A 9,195-nucleotide genomic window follows, 5' to 3' on the forward strand; every position below is an offset into this window, starting at 1 on the left:
ACAATGAACTCAGAAATTCACCGGGGAATTTCAAGGATAATTGGGGATCAGGTCTACAGTAGAGCTGCCGAAGGCAACTTTAGTTGGCAGACAGTTCAGGAATGAGCACTGTGCTAGAATCTCAAATTAATGGGATGTCTTCTGGAAATGAGAGCCAGGAAAGAAAATCCTACTGATTATTTGAGTCTAACTTTCTGTTTCTCACCTCCGGCCACCTGCCTGGACTGCTCTGAATAAATATGAGAGATCTGCCAGGGCAAATCTTGCATAAGATGTTCCATGATTCTAGTTTAATCCATCACTCTAGATTGGGGATGTACTTGGCTATTTCCAAGATCTGTTGGATGTAGTTGTTTTTTTTTGTTTTGTTTTATTTTGTTTTTTTTCCCCCCAGGATTTCCATGGTTTTACTGCCAGGCAATTTAGCTGAATGTAGTTCAAATTTCCTCCAGATCTTATACAACGGGAAAGAACTCATAATACAACAAATAGTCAGGGGTTCATACGGTATGACGCCTTAGGATATTTTTTTTTTGCAGTTGTGACTTAATTCTTACACAATGTGTGTGCTAATTTGTACAGGTGACGTACTGCAGGGAATGTGAATAGAAAGCTATCACTTAGGTCTATGTATCTATAACAACAGTGAGTTAAGAATTGGATCAGAGTGCTCTGACTCACCGGTGGTGATGATCAGCTTGTGATGGCTGTAATGATTCCTGCTCCCAGCTGCCCATTCCACCCCGTGACATGCCCTTTACAAGCCCCAGTTGCAGAGGTGGCTCAGCTGTTCATGTAGCAGCTGTTGTAGCTTGGCAATTTGTAGCTAAGTATATTAAGATAACCCAAAGTAGTTTCTAACTTACTATAAAACACTGGGCTGTCAACAATAGTTCTTCTATTCTCCAGCCAGAACCAAAAATGGGGAAAAGGGAACAGAACTTCTGACAATAACCCCAAAGATCCAAGATGTTGGATGGAAGAAATTATGCTGTGTACTGTGCTGCGAAACTCGGGAACATTTTCACGTCCTTTTTTAGGAATAGGTGCCTTAGACTTAACCCAGCTTTAGATTCAGATGGTACACAGCCAAGACAACTCATCTCTGATTGTGAATCAGAACTCTGAGAGTGGGAGTCAGATCCAGATTGAGAGTAAGCTTGGATGTCTATAGGGTGAATTTAGATAGGTGAGGTACATGTTCAATGTACAAAAGATTCAGTGACAATGGTCAGTGGAGCCTTGAGGCTCACTTTACATCATTTTTGGGTTATATCCTCTTCCTTCATTGGCCATGCCATAAGTAAAGCTTAATGAATCACATTCATCTACTTATTTCTGAAAGTATTAAGAACCCTTATTTCTTTACTTCTTTTCTTTCTTGGTCAATATTTTTCTTTCCTATCTGCTGGTGGTACTTCTCAAGTCTCTTCAGGATGTAACTGTCAGATTCTTCACGCACTCCTGTAGGAATCTCATGAATGTTAGTGGGTTAAATAGTTTTTGCTCTACACAACGGACTCAACTTAGAGATGTCACACTTTGGCTCAACACTATAGACAGCAGAGGGGCAACTTTCACCATTTGGAGTCTCTCACACGCAAATTGCCAAGTGTCTCATTGGATCAATAAGATTTTTTAAGAGTGTGGGATGGCTTGCTCTTCTTTCTGACTCTCATCTGTGCGAAACGGCATTGTGTGTTGCCTTATTAATCATTCAGATGTGCCTTTTCCTCCTGTAGTCTCTAAGACCACAGCTGTTGTCTTGGGCTCAGTTATAGTGAGTCCTTTGTGGTTCACTGTGTCCCTTGGTGACTTCATCTGCCATGAGATTGCCTTTATATCCAGAGCACCTTCAATTTTCTTCCAATATTCCCAGTATTTTAATACTAGAAGAATTCCCCTTAGGTTTGAAATGTATGCCTGTGGTGACCATCATTATGTTTCCCCTTCCTTCCAGTATTATATTTTCCAGTGTTTTTCGACAGCTTGTCTTTTAAACACTATTCTTTACAAGTGTGTCTGTGATTAAACGGGCACATTGTTCAGAGATAAAAGGGCTACTGGTAGAACAGATGTCACTTGCAGGACCACATATCCCCTTCCCCTGGCAACCGACAGAAGTTCTGGCTAACTTGTAAGTGGGCATCATGCCCTCCCAACAGATGGTCAGAAGTGCAGGGAGCCAAATACCCATCTATGGGCATGAAATATGTTTAAGAGGGTCGTGTCTAGACACAAATGTTGAACCGGCTTTTGAGGCTGAGCTGCTGTGCCGACAGTCAATCTAAATGAAAGGACATGTTTTTTTAAAAAAGGAACATTCTACATTAACATATGGCTGCTTTGGTGTTTAGAGCTGCTGATGGAAGATCAAGAAGTAAGCAGCATAGCTGAGTTTCACAAAGTTAGTTCAAGGAATCAAAGAAATCTGCAGTACAGTTGCTCAGATAAACATATGTAGCCTTAGAACAAAATTTCACATTTGTTTTCATAGAAAATTGAACTTGTTTTCTTATGGCTTCCACTCTGTCATATTTACCAGCAACTTTAAAAATCAGAACAGTTTTTATTGTCATAACTCTGTCTCAGAAAATAAAGAAGTTACAACATGGATTAATAGAACAGTTTTGGTGTGTGGCTTTTTATTACTCCTATAATCAGAAGAACCTGATTAGTTTTCAGCAAGTTTATAAGAGGGAGTCTGTGTCATATGCTATTGCAGCTGAGCAAGGAAATGTGTCTTGCAACAAGGATACGTAACTAGGTCAAGATTTTTGCCTTAATTTCTTTACAGCTGAAAATGCTTACTGAAATGCAGCCTATGCTTTGCTCACTTTGTTCATACCTTAGCCACCTGAATCTAAACATCAAGCAGGTTTAAATCAGTTTCATGGTGTGCTAGATAAAGCCATAGCATGTTGTGACAAATAATAAATTTACTGACTAATGTTAAGAAACTGATGGAGATTTATATGAGTCAAAACAGCTCGGCTGCAGAGTTTGTTCTTGCTTATTTGCAACGGAGGAGCTGACTTCAGCTTTGAAGGAGAGAAGAAGTAAGGATTCATGAACTGAGAGTGAGACTATTTTCATGTGAGATGAGAAACTGAAAGAATTGGCTTGTTTGTTGCTGTGTCCTGAGAAGGATGGCACAGGTGGATCACGTACCGATACAAAAAAGAGGCAGCAGTGCATCCTCACTGTGTATCACTTGTGGATTGGGACAGCTTTGCAAGACCGTCTTTCTTGAGGAAAAGGAGAAGCCAACTTCTAGGTAGTTCATGCTCTGGCAGAAACACTGCTCACATGCAGCTCTAATTTGGAAGAGTATGACTTTCCCTGTGGTGACCTGGCTAGAGATTATTAGGATGTTTCATTTACAAGTAGTAATAAACAGGTATTGGGTAGTGTTTTTTTCATTCACTACCAAGCCTGCTTTGATGATCACAGGCTGAAAAGTCATGTAACACATTGTCATTCACTTACACTTTTTGGATCCAGCTCCATTCAGCTTCATATTGATTCCCAGCTACAGCGATTTCTGAGTATTATGAATTCTGGCATTTTGTAGAGTAGCCAAAATCATTTTTGTTTTTTATGCCTTCATTTTGTATGGGTGTGCTATTTGATTTCATGCATATGCTTCTATAGTTGATAGAGATTATGAAGTCTGTCAGAAGTGAGACAGCAGCATGCAGTCAGCATCCACATTAGTTCATACAAGCATGTGTTTTTCAGCTTTTCATATGCTGTACCAGTACACAGTGCCCTGTGAACTCAGTTCCAGCTTCCTGGTATTTACCAGCCTGTTTTCCATTCTCTTTTGGCCCAAATTTCTGTGGCCCTAAACATTACTATGCTAAAATACCAACTGACACGAAGACTCATGAGCAATGTAAAGTTTGCTTACTTGAAGTCTTTTATATAAATAATGAACTTCACAACCGTGTTGAATTATGGTGCTCGGTGTTTTCAGGCTCTTTGTCTTTCTAACATTTAATGCACACGCAGAAGGGTTAAGGAATGGGGACGCAGTAGAGAAGTGTGTGTGTGAACACTGTGGAAACGCCTAACCAAGTACTTACTCAAGAGGTTGTGGAAGCAAAGGTTCTCCCAGCAGGCCTGGCACGGGCTTTTATATTTTTCAAGAAGGGAAGTAATTTCATCCTTGTTTGTAGACACAAGTTAAACACTATCCCAATTAATACATTATTTCATCATGTTTACAGAAAAAAAATCTGATTGTGATTCTTACTAAAGCAACATCATCGGATGGAATCTCTCTGTAATGGTTTTTGGTAGTAAAGGAGCACGCATCACAAGTTGCTGATCCAGTTGCATGCTGAGAACACAGACATACATCAGCCACCATAGGAGTGTCTTAGCCACTGGGCTGTAGGGCAGGGGGAGGACAAAGGTTTTTATCTTTCATATTGAGGCTGAGCCACTTTGTGGCATGGGGAGCTTGAAGAGGCTGAAGGGCTAAACCTTCAGCTCTTGGGCAGTCTGGAAAATGACAGTTTTTAAAATGTGTGGCTTCAGATTTACCTGCCTTCTGCACAGAAAATAAAATGATCATCTCTGAGTCTGAATATGCATTTTGCACAGGATCCTGCCTGTTTTCCCCACTTAGAAGCTTCTAGCTTATCAAATTATCCAGTAGTCACTCGGTTACTAAATGTATTTTGCAATGTATGATTATTAATTGAACTTGCTTATGCATTTTACCGTGCTTAATTCTACACACTTACTGCAGAACTGCTGTGTGAATTAGGAGATCATTGGTATGGTTAATTTGTATGCCACATTTGATGCATAATTTGGAGCTTTGCTTTCTCATTTGTAGAGCGAACTGCTGGGACGCAGGGTGAATTGAGAGAGCAGGTGGACACCACCACCTCATGTAGGTTGCTATCGAGTTGTTCCTCGATTAAGCAGATATAGGCTTGCTGACCTTCCTGGTTCTACTGTGACATTCCATGTTTTTCCTAAAACTTCAGCTCTTTTTTAATAACCTATTTTCTTTTAAATAAAAATAAACCTTCCAACCCTAGATATTGGAGGGAATTGCTTGGGAATGTTACAAAGAATATGGGAAGAATCCTGGATGGCAAATAAATGGAGCTGGGAATGAATTAACGGAAAGCAAATCTGCAACTTTTTGCAGTGCAATCCTCTCTGTATCTGAGGAACTGATTTACAATTTGTAAATATACATGCCAACAAGTTCCTTTTTCTACAGCTGGTTATTATGATAATATTATGATAATGCTTACCGGGGGGATGTCTGAATGGCTACACCAAGTGGACGGTGAAGTTATCCCCTAAAGATTTGGAGTTCATGTTCCTTGGCACCACAGGCATTTTTTCTTCATCTTTTCAGATATGCACTTGCAGACTGTCTGCTGTCACTTTGGTTATTTTCTCTCAGTTTTCTCCTACTTTGGTGCAGTACTGTTTTGTTAATCATGTCACTTTGGGATTTTTTTTTGGTAGAACTTCATGTTTCCTCAGCAAACTCAACTTCTGAATTACTAGCTTTACAAACCAGTCTCCGCTTTCATTAGAAATAAAGTATCTACACATTTCAGTTTGTAAGAAAATGCTTGAAAATATGACTGGAGCACACTCTAGAGGCTTAAAAACTCAATGGCAGATAAATAACTCCAAATTTATTCGTATTTCAAATCTCACGATTTTAAAGCCAATCTCATGATTTATTTATTTTTTAAGTTTGATTCATTTCTAAAGAAGATTTGAAGCACGACTGGTGAATAATATGGATTTACTTTCCTGCTGTTCCTTGGAAGAACTGTTTTTTATTACTCTTTATCTGCTGACGAGGAGTCGAGTGTTATATCATCCTGATTGCTAAGTCTTATAATCTAGGTCAGAGATGGATTAAACTCTGCCAGTACAGGGAGGTGCCGGTATTATTTCCAGACCATTTTGGAAGTTTGTAAGATTTATCTTTGGGAGGTTTTACGAAAGCATTTTATCCTGGAAAGAACAAATGCTACATTTCATACGTTTATTTGGAAGACTAGAACACACGTATATGTGAATTCAGGAAACAGCTCTATAGATGTCATAAGGTTGTACAAAATTTAATACGCCACTTAAAAATGGTCACTACTCTAAATTGAGGTTATATGTCCTGTGCTGTTTTATGTCTTGCCGTTTGGTCTTGGAGCTTGCATGGAGAAATGGAAGCACAAGCTTGTTGCATAGCTTCATTTATACATCACTTCAGATTATCTGACTGTGTGTCGGTCCACCTTCACTTTGCAAATACTGTTTATCTGTGTAATATTGCCAATAAAATGTGAAGCTCTTCAAATGTAGCAAAGCATTAGAGCATTCTTGACTAGTGACTTCTGACACTTTAGGATAAGGCTTAGCAATGAGTTCATGTTACCCACTTGAAGCATCATGTAGATAGGGCTAAATGTCTGACTGAGTGACCTGGACAGCTGAGCGTTGTTACTGTATCTGAGCAGCAGTTTGTAAAACCATTCATGCTTTATTCCAAGCTGTCAAATAGGCAGCTATCAACACTGCCACATTTTTGTTATCATTCGCAGGTATTTGTTGAGCATACATATTGCCTGTTTGGATTCTGTTGATCATATTTTATGCTGGCGCTCCAGAGACTCGGAGATGAATCAAACCAAGGCGTCTGTGTCTGGGTGTGGAGTTCACATCCAGTAGTCACAAGACCTTTCTTTTTTTAAACTGCAGTTGCTGTCTGTTCCCACTTCTTTGGCTGGTCATTGCTTCAAGATACAGAAAACTCATCCTGTGGTCCTAATTCCTGCATCCATTACACTGCCTTCAGGAGCACCATAGGGCAGAGTAAGGTACCACCTTACACATTTGCATTCAGATTTTTATTTATTGAACTATTTGTTTGTTTATTTACTTATTTTGCTTTTTCAAGTGGTGGAAAGACTTCAGATTTTGGAAATTGTCTGAGTCGCTGTAATAGAGGAGTGAAATGCTATGATTGTAGTTACCAAGCCCTGACAGAAACCACACAGCTAGAAGTTAGGGATAAAGGATCAAAAAACCTCTCAGTGATAAAAAAAATACTGATGAGGAGCAAAACTGATTCCCTCTACATAAAATACAGCGAGAACATACCTGGGCCACAAAAAGAATAAGATCTCTGATGGCTGTTGAGGTAAGAGAAGGCCACAGTGATGAAAGCCAGTACATGAAGAAAAATAGAAAGAAATAATGGCAAATGTCATGCTACTGAAGCCAAAGAGGGCATGAAGATGTAATAACATCTAAGGGAGTTAATATGTAGCATTTTAACTGTCAACTAAATCAGGGAAATCAACAGCTGTACGTCTTAGGGAAGACACCATTCATTTTTTCTTCTTTCAGTGAGTTTGCTGCAAGTCAATGGGCTTTCTTTTTTTTACAGAATATTTGTACTAACATTAAGAACATTTGGACTGTTTTTAGCCTTTATTACACACAAGCATGTGTAGTGTCAGCCTGTGTGGACTGATTAAATCTGAGTAAAATCTGTATGTATGCTGTGGTCTGAACTCTGCAGCGCAAGTTGGAGAGAGGCTTTTACCGCTGGGGATGTGACAGGAAGCAGGAGATGCTCTTGGCTCTGCCGTGTAATGAAGTTAGCTCCAATTCATCGAGCTCATCTTACTGGTGGGGGGAAGCACTGTGAAAGTAATTATTAAGAGACAGAGCTAAGAACATCACTGAGCTCAGCATACTAAGCTTTTGAGCCTTTGTGATTTTATTAGATGCATGAATGAAGTCACCTTTTTTAAATAGCTGAGAGGAAAGGAAAGAGGCAGAGATGTGTGCTGCTTAAAGTCATGCTGCTAAAGAAGCCATGGAGCCACTTGCTCAGACCCAGCAGTTTATTTGGGGCTGCTATTTTCTGTATCCTGAAAAATGAGCTGAGAAATTTGGGTTGTCCCATTCTGCTTTCTTTACCTGTAAATTCTTGAAGACTAAGTCAGAACCCCTTTCGTAAATACAGCCTCTAGTCCTGGAAAGTCATAAAGAAATCCATGTCGTTATTTCAGTCTTTCAGGTCTTGAGTGACCAAAGAGAAAGTCTGTTTTTTGTCTGTGTTCCAGGAACAGAAGCACAAGTGATTAGGTAGTTAGACATTCTCCATAACACACTTATGGAGGATCCATCTGATAACCGGCTGCTGTCTCATCTGCTTGCTCAGTGCTGAGTAAAATAAATGCCTTCAGCTTATTTCCACGCAATTTTCCTAATGTCAAGGTGATTACTGTGGATTCTCTTCAGCAAATACTGCCACAAAGAAAGGCTGGCCATTTTTCTCTAAAAATTCGTGATTACTGACCTTTCATTTACAGCTGTAACTTCAGTTCAGATCGTGTTTTAGACCTGAATTTCAACCCAGATGCATTTTTTTTCCTTTTGTTTGATATATAGAAGTTTCTGTATGAAATCATCACATTTGAAGGGGTATCAAAGTTCACGTAGTGCATCTTCCTGTTCCCAGGCAGGAACATGTAGAGATAGATCACTTCTGACAGATATTTGTCTCGTGTTTTCTTAAAGGTTGCAAACAAGGTTAAGATTACAGCACCATGCCAAAAAAGCTGTAAAGACATTTCCCAGTGTTGAATCTGAATTTGCCTTGCTGCAATTTAAACCTGTTCCTTCTCATTTCACGCGCCACAGACATGGAAAACACATTATTTCCATCTGTTTTGCAATAGCCTTTTAATGTGTTTGAAGATTTCCTCCATCCTTTTGCATAGGCTATAGATTTTCTGTATTTTGCTCTTGCTTCTTCCACGCATACTCACACTCCCCTTGCTGTTATCAGTAGCATCATTAGCATATGTGCCTCTTGCTATTCTTAATGTCATTTTTGCATCAAATGCCTGCAGTTTGAACCTTTACAGGGAATTACTTCTTGATAGTGAGTCATCAAAACTTGTTATATTTCAATAGGATTATTCTAAATAAAGATTTCCAAAGTCAATGCATCAATATTTTTTGCTAAGTCATTGAAATATAAATATTTTATTTGAATACTGGTTTCAGTATTCATACAAGTGCTCGTTTCACTTTTCAGCTCTGCAATGTAAAAACACCCCCTGCCTAAAAATCAGGTATGGATCACTCCTGTTTGCCTCTGGTTTCAGGATGACAGGTCAGATGATTTTTGTG

This window comes from Lagopus muta, chromosome 1, assembly GCF_023343835.1.
Source record: "Lagopus muta isolate bLagMut1 chromosome 1, bLagMut1 primary, whole genome shotgun sequence".
In the NCBI taxonomy this organism is placed as follows: Eukaryota; Metazoa; Chordata; class Aves; order Galliformes; family Phasianidae; genus Lagopus; species Lagopus muta.